Here is a 15,504-nt window from a genome sequence, read left to right on the forward strand (position 1 = left end):
AAAGCTATGGTAAGATGCATGCAACAGCCCTTTCCTTCCCCCTTCCTCTCAAATATGTAACCCGCCACAAATTCTGCTATCCTTGGTGACCCAGCTCTTCCAAATCCCACCTAGTTCTCAGTGGTTGCTTTGTAACAATATTAACATTGAAAGTAGGTTATACTGTGATAACAGGGATTCAGAAGTTAACCTTCTTGACTTTCCTGTCAGGACTTGATTCTCTTCTATCTTATTAGTGTCAATCTGAGATAACTTACGTAGAGCTGGTTGTGGGTTATTTCACCACAAGTGAAAACCAAAGCTTGGTCGTGTGGTTTCACCTGAGCAAACTGTGTGGGTACCACCACCTGCTTCAGATAGCTTTGTTGCCCCCTTAATCCAATTGCCGTCCTGTAAACCAGGCTTTCTTTTACCTGAACCCTTTTTGTTTCTGGCTGGGCTATCACACCACTGTTTTTAAGATCCAAATCTCCTATGCTCCGTGTCATTGCAAGTCTACCATTCACATGAGGTTGTCCCAAACTGTTCCAGGCAACGAAGCCACCGCACTTCCTAATCCTGTCCGGAGGCACAAGAGAGAAAGCGAAGATGAGTTACAGATTCAGACCATTCCCCCTGTCTGTAGCTGCAGTTTCTACCACTATCTGCTGATGTGAGATGGAGTACCATGGACCTGAGCTGAGAGGCTATGTTTGAAGGGTTCCACAGAAGGGATAGAATTTAGAGGGCTGAGTGCTGCCCTGGGAACTACAGCACATTTCTTCACATCTTGGATATCTCTTGGAACTCTTGGATGAGTCTTTGAACCATGTGGTTACAGCTCAATACCCAGTCCTAGCTCTGCTGGTTTTACTGCAATGACGGTTTATGTTCATGTAGGACTTTATAAATCCCCAGTTCTTGAAATGAAAATAAATGACTTAACTGGGGTTCTGCCACTTTTTCTAGCTTGGACTGTTATGTTCAGCTCTAGCCTTTTTCCCAGGACCAACCTGGCAGCAGGATAGCCTGACAGAGGCTGTTCCCCAGAAAGCCACAATACGAGCCAACAGGTACCTTTCCTTCTCCTCCTTCCTTTCTGGTGTATGGTCAATGGTGAGTTTCATGGCCTTTCCTTTTCGACACAGCAGGGCACGGCTGTCACCCACGCTTGCCACTACCAGCTCAATACCATCCCGCAGCAGGGCCACCGTTGCAGTGGTCCCAGAGTTCATCAGAGTTGCTACAAATGTCATATCAGAGAGAGAGGTTTTAACACTGCCTCAAAGCACAGGACCATTTATAACAGAACAACAGTGTCGACTGGTTAAGACAAAGACAACTTGTGCTCTACATTACTAGTAAGTAATTGTTTTTAAGTTTAAACTAAAGCTACAGATAAGGATTTAAAAAAAAAAAAAGCAAACAAACATGCATACAGGACTTGGGATGGGGAGACAGAGAGGGAAAAAAGTGGAGAGTGTCAGTGTTTCTGTGCAACAGCATGGCTCCATGCAAGAGGGCGAGTGGAGTTAAAGCAGGATGAGACACAGTGGCTTCTTTTCAGGTTGTAGCAAATAGCTTTTCAGTCCCACTAGTTCCTCTGAAGGTACAGGTTCTTGTCTTTATCCCTATGCACAGTGAGCTCATTGATAGCCCACCAGAATGCTGATGGTTCTCCCCTCCTGTGAGGCAGTGAAGTGGGTGGCTGAGTAATTGCAATTGGAGCTGCATGTAGTTCAGCAGAAGAAAACCTCCAGATCACTTCTTGGCCGCAGTCTGTGGGGTTCTCCTGTTGCTGTTGTTATTAATAATCTCCCTCTCATCCCCATTGGCTTGTCAAGAGACAAAGGGCTCTGTCAGCAAGTGCTGCCCTTTTTGAGAAGAGGACTCTGCTCTCTTACAGCCCTGCAGATTTGTTGGAGGTTGCAGCACTAAGGCAAAGCTGGATTCCGCCTTGCCTTGCATTGCAATGCAAAATGAGTGCAAGTCACCTGGCAGCTGTGCTTGCTTCTGGGTGATCTGCCCTTGTATGCTGGTGGGATCATTTGACATTTGCTGCCTAGAGGGCAAGCTGAAGCCCTAGCTGCTGGCTTGCTCCTCTTGCAGGGCACGGGAATGGTCTAAGCTGTCTGTTTTATGGACCTGGTTGCACTGACTACTGCAAGCAAACTTGCTTAGGGGAAATAAAACCCGTGCTTAAAAAGAGGAAAAACGAGTCTGTCTGCCTGTTTCAGAGAAGTTGTGCAGATTTATCCGCAGTGAAAGAAATGCCAGAAGAACTGCCTAGCCCTCATTTTTTGCTTGCTTACTGTTTAAAGGGAAGAACCTACTTTTGTAGGTAGCATCTCCTCCTGCAAAACATGCTGCACTGGTTAGGGAGAGCAATCTCTCTGCTGGAAAGCACTAGCTCCTGCTAACTTGAGCTTTTATAGTAAAAAGCCAAGTTGGGAACAAGTCTTGCCCAGAACTCACAGCCCATGCAAGTGCCTCTGAAAGGCCCTCTGGAGGCTTCTTGCACACTGAGGTGTTCCAGTAACAGGTTTTAAAAGCTAGCTTCCAGACAGAGGTTTGGGTCTTAGCATTGAGAATCCCTAGCTATATTGCTATTTTCACACGAGTAACAATTGAAGATCTTCCCACCACCACTTCTACAGAGCTCTGCACTACACGTGCTCCTGCCTTTGGCTCTGTGGCACTGACCTGGGATGGTGGAAGGAACTGGGGTGGGCAGCACAACGCCCTGATGGGTGCATGGAGCCTTGCTGTCAGATGAAAGCAGTGCGTTGATGAAACAAAAAAAAATACCTCACAAAGCCATCTAAACTAAGCTTGTGTTATTATTAAAACAGGTATTATTACTGCTGCGGTGACTTGGTTAACTGACTTAACTAACAAGTCCACAGTGAATGTTCACCATGGTGACACAGGATGCACCTTGGTCTATGTTACAGCTGTGATACAGACTACAAGATTCAAAACCACGTAGATGCCAGTAGTCTGTTGAGCATTCAGGTAAGCACTGACATCTTGTTTCTACTTTAAAGCAAGAACTATGGAAGTACAGGCTCGTTTTAAAGTATTTTATAAAATAAGATAATAACAGGTAGTGGTGTGATCAGAAATTTTAGTAAATTCAGTAAAATACCTGTTTTAGCCAACAGCTAAAAGAAGTAAAATGAACTTAAAACTGCCTTTTTTACTTTGTAGAAAATATATTTTACTTAAACATTAAAATTAATGCCACTAGTTTCCCATCTCATCACTTGTTTTGGAACTATGCTGACAAACACATAAGGTTTCAGAATAGGTTGATCTGAGGTCTGTAATTTATGACTGAGCGCAAACATTTGGTCATTCTGGTGAGCGTACATCTTCACAGTGCCAAACCAGAAAGCCAACAGGCCTGCTATCAGGAAGCAGAGGATGGTACTGAAGACCCATCAAAGATACAACAAAGAGCTGTGGTAATGGCTATACCAACTTCTGTCTTATAAATGTTTGCTTCTTAAATTGCACTCTGAGGAAAACAAATGCCGCTCATGCTTTCTTCTCTGAAACTGAATCACCATTCACATAGGGGTGAAAGAACATGGATCTGGTCAGACTGAAGGGATTATGTGACTTCTCTTACAGTTCCAAAACACAGCAGTGATGATGGGATAACATTTCTAATGCTTTACTATGACTGCTGCTAGGATATTTAATAACACAAAAATATATTGCATCAGCATGTGTACTCAATTTTAAAAGAGTTTATCTTGTTTACCTAACAATATCACTACAAAACTAAGATCTTTCAATAGGTTCTTAACACTCACTGGACACTTCTTACTGCAAGTCATCTCAACTAATGTGACAAAGAGGATGTGGGAACCTTCCAGTAGTCCAGGCTAGGAACCGCCGGACTCCTTCACCTGGGACAAAATTAAGCAGATCTCTCTTTCCACTGAAGCCCAGCATATAGTGTCCAGGGCCTCCAGTTCTAGAGCTGCTGACCAGGTACAGTGTCTGCCACAAATAACACGTACACAGAGGCAAATAGGAAATTGACCCAGGGACTTTGTTCAAACAAAATAAACCTGCAACACTGGAGATGAAAGGACAAGGGCTGCAAAACAGGGCACGTAGTCATTTTGGGTTTGCCCACAGGGTCTTCTACAGAGGAAGGGCCTGGATGAGCTGTGTAATGTTCCATTTGGCCATAGTAGAGACTGCATCTTCGGCCACAGATTTGTTTTGCGGGGCTGATGGCAAGTGTCCAGTTAAAAAGTCATCCAAATAAATGTACTGATGCCAGATATGACTGTCTCATATGACAGCGGTCACCTTACAGAAAATGTTCAAAACATAATGTGGCCCATTTTCCCAAGGTAGTTTATATATGTAAATATATATATATAAATGAAATAAAAATTGAGAGTTCAAACCTGTGCCAACTAAAATGAGGCCATTTTAATGAAGACACTGAATGACCCCTTCTGATCCATGGGCAAACATGCAATAACACCCCCATTATACCGTAATTAGTATCATCTAACTTGATTTGGTAATAATTGAGACCTCTGGATAAAAAAGTGGTCTTTGTGACATTGATGGCATTGTGAAATACGTAAGTAACCATTTCTGCAGCTCTCCCTTTTCCTCAGTGTTGCAGGTTAGCATATTCAAAGAAGAAGTAATCACATGTTCAAACAGTAACTTAAAAAAAATCTGAATACTACTTTGTAAATATAATTATTTTAAAAATACTTCTGCTGTTTGCTCAGCACATTAAATTTCCAGGAGGTCCCTTCAATCGTAGACACATCAGGTAACACCTGGCTGTGTTTTAACAAGATGGCTATTCCAGAAGTGAGTGGTCAACGTGATTAGAGCTAGATGCACTGAACATGGAGGCTGATGGAAACATTGCCTGCCTGTTATTTTCCCTCAGTGGTGGATGGTGCCTGCGGTGAACAGAAGCAACAGCATTTACACTTCAAGACCACCCTAGGCCAGGGCAGGGTTTGTTTTCCATTTCTCCAGAGCAATGTCCTGTTTACCTCGAGCATGATAAGTTGTTTAGATCCATCCTTACTCAAGAAAGCTATTCAGCTTTTACATTTAGATTTTCACTGCTGGTCCAATGTAACAGAAAACTGTCCATCTCTGTTAGCGTTTGTTCCCTGGATAATAATGTATTTGTTGATTGGGAACTTCCTTTACTGTGTCCTGTATGTTAATTTGGCAGTGATTCGACAGTGATTGGGTACATCTGAATGTGTGGAAGTGAATGAAAATGAGTTTCTGAAGAGATATCGAACACCATGCTTCAAGACTCAGGCATGTCTCTGACCTCTTAATGATTAGAAATTATTTCTGTGGCAGATGGCTTCAGAAAGAAAGTTTCTTATGCCTTTGTCTGAAACTGTCAGAGGGGATACAGGAACAACCTGCAGGTCAATACAGCAGTCCAACAGCACTAGTGAACGCACACACCAAGCATGTAGCAGTACTGGAACACATGCATAGACCTTTACTGTTATTGAGAACTCAAACGAGGAATTATTCTACTTGTTTTTCAAATCTAATTTCAAATATTTTTCAATTGTAAATCTTCAGTGTCCTGGAAGACAAAGCTATGTTCTCCAACAATTCATGTTCTAGTCCTGTTAAATTTTTGCCATATGTTTTTTTTTTCCCTCTAAATATCATCATAAGCATTGTGTTAGCCAAAATTTCATGGATTTTTGTTACAGGGATTTGTTACAGGGACTCCTGTATCTATGTCCTGGCAATTATGTTTCTTCAAACACCCAGGCATTCATTTTCAAAGCTGGTTGTGTGTTAGTAAAGATCTGGACACACCCTGACCATCCACCCTGTCTTTTAAAGAATACAGAGAAAGGAGCCCTGGCAGGGCTGTCTGTGGGAACAAAACTAAGTAAGTTATTTTTCTGCACTTCATCAGCTGCGGCAGGGATTCAAAAGGAGGTTGGCCTTGAGCATCCAGTGTATGACAGATAACCTGTGTTACACCACTGACCACCATCTCTGAGAAACTTTGACCATCACATCTAGAACAGCCACAATTATTCAGAATATTTGCTGGCAAACTGAATCAATTTGGAATTAGTCTTTTAACAAGGATACATGCAAAACATTGAATTTTACATAACTTTCAAAAGAGCAGCAATGACAAAAATATCCACACCAAACAGTCAATCAAGCATTTAATTTTTAATTTTTTTTTTAATCAGCAGATACGCAAAAAGCTTGCTTTGTTCAGAAAACTGCACTTGTCTGCGCACTCTGTTACTCCACTCTTTGCCTTTTAGCTTTATTTTCAGCTGGGCAACCAGACAAGAGCACTGGGCACTTTTAGATCCCACTGGCTCCTGTGGGAAGAATATGCAGGCATTCAGCCTCCCTAAGAAACACTGAGTACTTTGTAGGACATGGCCCCTGTAAATGTTCAATGATTGCTTTTCCCTTCTATTTTGTTTGTCCTCAAGCTTTTTTAATGCAGGAGGCTTGTTCAGTATCTTGATGTTACATAAATTTGCTGGCATTTGCATTACGTTTCAGTGAGCAGCCCCGATTAATCAGTTAAATGGTATGATAAAATCCTACAAGGAATTCCAAAATGCCCAGCTTGCTGTACAGCTTGTTTGTTAAATATGTTTCTTGTTCAGTTCATTATGTCTCAAGTACAGAATGCTATAATCAGAAACCACATTCAGAGTAACAGAACAGTATACCCAGTATGGTTCCCAAACATCCTTCTCAAGGAAATGCTCTGAAATTTGAACATGAGCAAAATAAAGAGCTGTCTTAACAACAAATAGACTGGGCAGGGTGCAAATAAAACAAATCACAGAAAATAAGAGGTCGTGATCTAGGGAAGCACATAAGCCTTCAGGTGCTTGTTGGTTTGTTGTTTTTTTTTTTAAATCTGGGCTTACAAGGAGACTCTTGGATCCAAAGCTCATCTGCTCTAGTGATATCCCTATCATTAGCTCAGTTAAAACTGACTTCACAGGTCAAAAATGACTTTGGATTTTTTACCCCATTATTATTCTTTTTAAACAATAGGACTGGTTTTCCATACCTAGAAATAAAATAGGTTATAATGGAAAAATGAGCTTTACAGATTAAATTCCTCCTTTTTAAAGGCTGTGTTTCAGAACTTGAGTCATTGTCTTTTCTGATACATTAGCTCTTACCATGTAAGAGGAAAGCTGTACATCCCTCACAGTGCTGCAACAGTCAGGCAACTCGTCCAGACAGGAAATACTTGAGCCTAGGTAGGTTTGGTTAGCACTTTAAGAGCAGGAAACCACTCCATTACTAGACTGTTTTCACTGATTGTTTAAAGGAAGTGGAAGTAGCCCCAAGGACACAGTGCGACTTCATTCCCTAAACGTCCTGTTGCATCGCCAGTATCTGTAGCAGCACTGGGACAGGTTGTTTGGGTTTGGTTTTCTTTGTATTTATTTAAACACTAGGTGAACTAACTCCTCTATCTCCTTCCCAAATTACACCCTATAAGCTCCAGCTGCTGTGACTGGAATTTCAGATGTGCATAGTCTCTCTCTATATATACACAAGAATTTGGTGAACAGCCAGGACTAAGGAAATCTAAAGGGGCTGGTGCCAGCTTTACCACAGCGAATCTTGTTTTCCTCTTGGCTGTTGTTTCCCCTTTCATGCTCAGCTGCTCTGGAGATTCTCTCTGTGCAGAAGTGGTACCGTTTGTATTACTTCTGGCTTATATTCCTCCTCAGCTGCAGCAGCCAAGTAAGAAAGGGGAACTTTGGACAGTGTTCCTTTCCACTCAAAGGAATAGCAACTTTTCAGAAAGAAAAGTTGGTTGGACTAGATGATCTTGTAGGTCATTTCCAACCTTATGATTCTATGATTCTATGAAAACAAAACAAAACAGAAAACAACCCAAAGAAGACAGTGTTTCTCACACAGGAAGATTTTGTTCCTTGCCAATTTAAATCGCTCCTTGCTAACTTGACAAACACCTTTCTTGACAGAATGATGTTAAGATAAATTCAGTGCGGATTATGCTGAAGCCCAGATTAATAACTCCACCAGTAAATTTGACCTAGACTTTTTAACAGCTTTTTCGTTTTTAGGGAAGTAAAGCACAATTGTTTAGTTTGCGGTAAGTGATTAGAGCAAAAACCTATATTAAGTAAAACAGTTTTCAGGCTGTTTTTGGAGTCTTAGTACAAAAATACTGAGAAATAACCAATCCCTTTTTCCCCACACACATAAGGGTAGAATATTTTTTTACCTACCATCAGCAGACAGCTGAGCATGCCTTTCGTATGCTTTGTTTATTTCTAGAAAAGCATCGTTCAAAACTTTTTCTAAGTTCTCTTCCTGAACAGCAAATTCCCTGGGTACAAATAATGAAAAAAAAATTAGACTTCTTACCAACAAGTGTTCACATTAATCAATCTCTTTCATAGACTTATTTCCTCCCTGCATGCATTGACTAATGCTAGATTACAGTAAAAAGGTAATACTGCTTTATTAATGACTTCCACTGAAAGCTTAATACTCTGATTTTGTGAACAGATAAAGTGCTTCTTCTAACACTCAGGCAAGTACTGGAGAGCTAGGGAGGAGTGTCAGCAAACTCCCAAATCTGTGTTCACATAACCCCCATCTGACAACAGGCAATTCACATGCTCTGTATTCCCTGCTCTCTCCTGCAATCACATTTTCTTTTCTTGTCTTTCCAGGCTTGCTCCCCAGGCAGGGAACATACAGAGAAGTACATCACGCCACATCTGTTGTAATGGGAATTATTCCTTTGCTGTGTTCCTGCTGACCCTGTTGGAATAGACGGCTATACAACCTGGGACGATTAGCAGCAACATATGGTGCACAGATTCCCTTTTTGTTGTAAGGAGGGAGGCTCTACTGTAAGTCATTAACCGCGCGTTCACTTGACACACACTTACTTGATATATCTTTCCATGTTCTTAGCGCAGAAGTCTGCTGCCGCCGCCCCGCCATGTCCATCGTATACTGCAAAGTACAGGACATCCTCAGTCAGCTGAGCGTAATCAAAGCGGTCTTCATTTTCCTTCCGCTTCCCAATATGACTGGCACAGCCCACTTTGCTCAGGCTGACTTTTGGAATCGGCTTTCCATACTTTATGCTAGGTGGGAGGAGAATAGGTTCATCAATGCGATTGTCCCAGATGCCAAAGGTGTCCCACGTGGCGGGCCGCCCGCTCCCGTCCGGATCAAAGCGGGATGCCCGGCGTTCGGAGGTGGAAATGTAGCACTCGACTGTCAGACGCTTGTCGTCTTGCAAGAGGCGGGATGTCAGCAGGGCTCTCCTTCGTACTTGAGAACCTCCGTTTCTTACCAAATGGATTAAAGCAGCTGTTGACATAACTTGTCTTCGCAGAGATTTGTAGGGATAAAAGAGATGCAGCAGCTGGAATGTCTTCAAGAACAAAGAGAAAACTGATCAAGAATCAGCACAGGAAGGGGGACTATCAGTTACATCATTCAGGAAACAATTTCACAGTGGGAGCCCGCTAATCGTGCATAGCACAGCACTGCCTAGAAGAGGCTACAGAGCCTCTGCATGACTCATCGAGAAACAATCCTGCACAGACCAGCCCACAGTTACAGTTCTGATGAGGAGTGCTGCAGATAAATTGAGGCAAGGCAGCTCCACTGGCCACCTCCATCGTGATACCCCTATTTTCAGAGGTTGCAATGGAGCTAATGAGAGTAATAATGACTTTGTTCTATCTCATCAAAACTAAGAAAATGTTGAAATATGAGGTAAGGTCGTTGAATGAGTTTATCATGCATACAGCTCAAGCAATTGCTAAAGCATATGTGCTGTGAATCGTGGAGAGTGGGAAAAAATGTACTTGCTTTGATTTTAAAGAGCTGAATTCCTGCACAGGAGACATGATATTCAGTTCTGTCCCATTTCATCAGAACCTGAATAAGACTTCTCAAAGCAGAACTGGAAAGGGAATTATTATATATATATATTTTATATATATTTTATAATATATTTTATATTTTATATTTTATAAATATAAAATAAAAATAATATATAAATATATATATTATTTTATAATATAATATATTATATAATATATATATAATATATTATATAATATATATATAATATATATAATAATATATATATATTATTATATATATACATATATATATATATATTTTTTTTTTTTAAGGCAAAGAGCAACCATTAAGTCTATCTGTAGGTATGCACAATTGCTCACTTTAACTTCACAAAACACTGTCCATGCAGCTTTTAGCTATTCTCCCTGGTGTTCTTCACTACCCAACCCTGAAATCCTTGAGCTATCCCTGGAAGCAAGATCTTCCGTTGACTTTTCAGATGCCTCTTCCAGCTTGGATGTATTAAACACACAAGCTGGCTCAGCACAGATACAATTCACTGACACTGATCCAACTAGCAAGCTGAAAAATGTAGAGCAATTTGCTTAGTTATTTGCAGAGTAACAGCCTAAATGATGAAACTTGAAACAGCTGGGGTGCATTTGGTAGTAAGCCCATGTTGTTGCACCAGACAGATTTGACCTAGACCTTCAGATCGCTGTAACTAACCATGGTAAGAGTTAAGTGAGGGATTGCTCTTGTTATTGCTAAATGTTTGCTTGTACTGGAGAATTGCCAAGAGCAAAACTGTAAGTGAAAAGTATTCAATACCATAATAAAGAGATTAAGAATACATAAGATGGCAGAAGGCAGATGGTCTGACATAATCCAGCAGCAAAGAGTGAGCAATATGCATACCCTAGAGATACGTAATTCTGGACTGGAGTGCCTTGCCATTGTGTTTTCCGGATTCAAATCATAACTGCATCTGTATTTTGAAATATGGCTTTACTCTAATTTCTTTAAATCACAGACAAAAACTGGGCGCTTGCAAAAACATTCATAAAGGTAACTTGGTGAGCATTTGTTTAATTAGAAAGCGGCTGTGATGTGAACATTTTGTAGGCATACAGTAAGCTTGCACAGCTCAAAGCACGTTGTTTTGGATGCTCTTGGTTTATCTTTAATGTAGTATCTTAGGTGAGGAAAGATTTGTTTATTTAGCATTTACAGACGAACAGTCCACTCAGTCAATGCCAAACACGCTGGGAATCAATATTGTTGCACTGGATGAATTTGGCCTAGACACCATGTGAATGAACTGGCACGTTTCCACTATGAGTGATTTTCCATTTTACTCCTGGACGTCTGCAACATCTCACCCTTATTACACTATACTCGCAGGTAGTTAATAGCTGATTTTCTTCCTTGAGATTTTTTTTTTGTTTGTTTCCTGTTGCCCTTGACTCGCAGCAACAGCACGTTCATTTCCTCCTGCCAAGCACAGCTCAACAAAACTGAAAGCCTGCCAATTCGCAAAACCTGCACTTCTGTCAGCTCGAGAGATGAGGAAGAAACACCAGCTATATTTAGAGCTCCCAGAATCCGTAGTGTGAATCAGAAGATACATCCAGAGCTAATTAACAGGTTTGTTTCCATCAGATATACCTCCTAAAAGCCCTTTTCCACCTTACTGGTGGTCGTGGTGGGGATGGGCTAAAAACTGGACTAGATGGTCTTAACGGTCTTTTCCATCCATAATGATTCTATGATTCTTGAACCCCAACGGTGCTTGGGCTCTTCAGCTGTCTCTGCAAGGAGGAACATGAAACCACGCGGTGGCTGCAGTGATGTAAATAGTTGTGCTTTCGGCTGGGGACAGCTTGTCCAAACCGATATGCCTGCAGACACTGAGAAAGGCCAATGTGGGAAAAAAACAGGCTGTGGGTGCTGCAGCCAAAAGGAGCCGGCTGCGGGGGGAAACCTGCTGCGGGGGGCTCCGTCTGATCCTGTCAGCCTCCGAGTATTTAACCTAAAGGAATGGTTTGTATACATAGACGAGGAAACGCAGCGCTTAGCGTTAATGATTAAGCCGTAGACCAAGCTGTAGGGTGGACCCTCTTTTCAGCGAGGCTGCCTTATGGGAGATGAAAACGTTCCATACCGAGAGGAGAAAAGAGCAGAAGCCTATTCGTGCCCCGGAGGACGCGCGGCTGCCGCCCCGCAGCGCGCAAGGCACGCTGAGCATCCAGCACAGCGCTATGGCCGCAGGACGATACCACGCCCGCCCGCCGCACCCGTTAGAGCTGCGGCCAGCGGTAGGGAAGGAGAAACGACGACCGAACCCTACTCTCTCCTCCCGCTGCGCCGAGAAGAGGCCTTACCTTCTCCTCTGTGTTCTCCTGCCGTACCCGGGAAGCCGGAGGCGAGCGGCGGAATCTCCCCAGAACCCTCCGGCCACTGCTCCCGCCCGCCACGCCTCTCCTCTCCGCGGGGCCGCCGGGCCAATGCGGCGCTGGGGGCCGTCCCGGCGCGGCCCGGCCCTTCGCGGGCCCCAATGGCGGCGGAGATGGCAGCCGAGCCCCCCCCGCCGCCCTCACCCCGCCCTGAGGGGAGCGGCCCGGGTGCGGGGCGGGAGGAGGGCGACTGTGGGATGCCGCGATGCCGTTCCCGCTGGCTTCTGCTCGTGGTTGACGCGGGTATCGGATCCTGGCACTCCGAGAAACACGGAACGTCGGGTGTTTTCCATTTCCATCCGACAGTCTCGCAGTGGAGCCAGTATTTAGACAAAACCTGCCTAGGTGTCTGGCTGTCGGGTTCTTGAACAACCAGCCTTCAGCACATTCAGGGGCCTTCTTAATCTTTCAGTTAATATTTATTCATAGAATCAAAGGATAGTTGGGCAGAAGGGCTCTTAAAGCCAGCCAGCCCCAACCCCCGCTGTGGGCTGCTTGCCCCCACCAGGTCAGCCTGCCCAGCGCCCCATCTTCTGCTCATCCAGAAACTTTAAATGGCTTTGATTATTCAAGTAGTTTATTTGGAAACATAAGTGGATTTTTGCTGTGTGCTTTGTTCTCTCACTGAAGGATCTTAGATATAGAACAAAGCGAGCTAGGACAGAACGTTCCTAGTGGCTCACGCTGTGCTGCGAGCACTCTCCATTTATAGCACGTGAGTGACGCAATCTGAATTTGCCCTTGAACTGGAATCATTGTGAAGCATTGCACATTACAAGTTGCAATACTTGAAAACATTCACTGCTGTGCTGCATGTGGCTCAGCTGTGCAGCGCCAGGCATGCGAGTAGAAATAATGCTCTGGTTGATCACAGTGCCCTGCGGGCCCAAAGATAGGAGTGAGGAGCAGGAAGGCTGCTGCCAGGCCTTCTTGCTGACACACCTCTTGCTCCTGGCAGAGCATAGGAGCCCTGATGGGTGGAGGAGCTGGCACCACTCACTGCTGGCTGTGTGCTCTCTGCAGCTGTGAGGAACAGGGTTTCCCCTTTCTTGTGCACCCACACGCTTCAGCCCAAAGGGTGGGGAAATGATTGTGGCTTTTTAGAATAATCAAGTACAGTTCTTATTCCTCTCTTGTTCTTTTCTATGTTACTTTGGGTACCACCTCCTACAAAATGTTAAGGATCAGCAGGAATATAGAACACGAACAGTGCTATCGCTGGAAAGTCATTTGCAGGCTCATAAACGTAAAGAAGCACCACTTCAGCACTCCTCCAAAGCTTTACAACTATTTACTTATTCCAGTTTGGACTGCTTTTCCTGTTTGCTAGGGGCACCTGAGATTTAAGACTCAGCAAAGAACCCGTCCTTTGCTCTGCCCTGGCTCACCAGATGCCTGGCTTTATGCATGAGGTGCACAATGCCAAGTCCTATCAATAGATGACTAAACAAAATGAAATCAGGGTGTTGCTTTGAGAATCTGGCAGCTTCTCTGTGCCTGATCTAAAACTGAGTAGCTATTCAATAAAGAAGGAATGCTAAAGCCCATGTCTCCCAGACTCTGTGCTGTTGATCTGAAATGGCTCATGTGTTGAATTTCAGAGCTGGGCTGCAGTGGTCTTGTGTGGCTTGGAAAACAGAGTAGTGAAGTGAGGCAGTCTGTGGCAAGCATCCTTATGGACTTTAGAGCATTCTGATAGTGCATGTCCATAGGTGAGCCTGCTATCAGGATAGGTAGGAGCAGCTTCTTGCTAGCCTATACTTTACTTTTTGTAAATCTCAAGATAAAGACTTAACTAGCACCTGCATGGAATAAGAGTGTGCTTTTTGACAGTAGTTACTGTTTGCCCTCACTATTCATGCTTTTAAGAAGACCTGTGCAGATACCAGTATGTTACCTGGTCATTATTGTGCCTACTAGCAAATTTTATTTCCTACTGATACTGTTTCATCTTTGCTTAGTTATTGTTAATACAAACAAAGCCTGCTGTTATGGGAAGGCTACTGCTTCATCTTAAGAGCAAATAGGAAGAAAGGATGTAACAGGCATGGAGCATTATAAACCCATGCCTCTCCTCTGAGAGAAAACCTGAGACAGTATTAAAGTTAGAATATGTCCTTAATAAAGAAATAAATACACAATTAAAAAAAAAAAATTACTGAATTCAAATGCAAAATTAGGTCTTATATCATAATTTGTAACAGATTTAATTAAATTCCACTCCCATCTGCTTACAGAATTTGATCTAAAGCACAGTGAAACTTCTATGAACCTTCATGTCAGTCCATCATAGATGAGACTTGGTCTACAGGAAGATGGAACACTTTTGTGCACCGGATGAAAGCTTCAGCAATGTGTAATCTTTGTTAATTAGAAAGTGTTTCTGTGTGATCTTTGCCGACTGTGCCATTAACATTCTGTGAGCCCACTGAAGTAACTTAGAATCTGGGGTGCAGAGTTGTTGCTGTGATTCTGCCTTTGTAGACTGTGTGCTGCTAATATCTTCTGCTATTTGTGATTGTTTTAAAACTCAGATCAATCAGTGCATTAACTAAATGCTAATTCCTGGGGACAGCGTGAATGGTAGGGATGAGAAGCTGGATGCATAAAGAGGAACAGTGCTGAGAACAATCAGGACTGAGTCTGCCAATGAGGTACAGGTAATTTAAGGAGGACTGCTCTTCTTTTTATTGAAGATGTGTGTTTTGCCAGTTCAGTTGCAATGATAAATTCTTTTTCTAAGTTATCAGACATATGCTGTATAACTTAAATTTCCTATGGTGAGGCAGAGCAGACCTGTGGCTGAGTCCTTGTTATGCTTCTTAGTCATGGCTTTATCTCTATTTTTTGTCTGTGAAGTGGGGGCTGATGGGAGCAGCCATAAAGTTGATCTTGTCTTAATGGGAAAAATACAGAAAAAGTCTGAAAAAAACACCATCAGAAGATACCCTGTCTGGTAACAGGGGAGCCTGGCTTAGCAATCAGGAGAATCCTTGATATGTGCAACTGGTATCTTTGAAATGCAGCAGGATACCTAAAAATTCCAGGTAGTGATGTCCTATGAAACCTGTAATACAGAAAGGACTTGCTTTCTACCCAGAATGAGACCTCTCTCTGAGGCCTCCCTGTGCACAGAATTTTTAGATATTTCCAAAACAAGACAGGACCC

At 42.9% G+C, this 15,504-nt stretch overlaps 1 long non-coding RNA gene across 1 annotated transcript in view; it reads left to right on the forward strand.

The window, feature by feature from the left end:
- Positions 1-15,504, forward strand: part of LOC122180003 — a 210,224-nt gene that overhangs the window by 5,653 nt on the left and 189,067 nt on the right. The window contains exons 2-7 of the long non-coding RNA XR_006178893.1: positions 532-1,340; positions 2,832-2,994; positions 3,786-3,981; positions 8,724-8,864; positions 8,976-9,786; positions 11,104-11,526. This is a non-coding gene — a long non-coding RNA (uncharacterized LOC122180003). The remainder of the gene's footprint in view (positions 1-531; positions 1,341-2,831; positions 2,995-3,785; positions 3,982-8,723; positions 8,865-8,975; positions 9,787-11,103; positions 11,527-15,504) is intronic.

The sequence above is a fragment of the Lagopus leucura genome, unplaced genomic scaffold (assembly GCF_019238085.1).
Source record: "Lagopus leucura isolate 7727_CA_CO unplaced genomic scaffold, USGS_WTPT01 Super-Scaffold_100004, whole genome shotgun sequence".
In the NCBI taxonomy this organism is placed as follows: domain Eukaryota; kingdom Metazoa; phylum Chordata; class Aves; order Galliformes; family Phasianidae; genus Lagopus; species Lagopus leucura.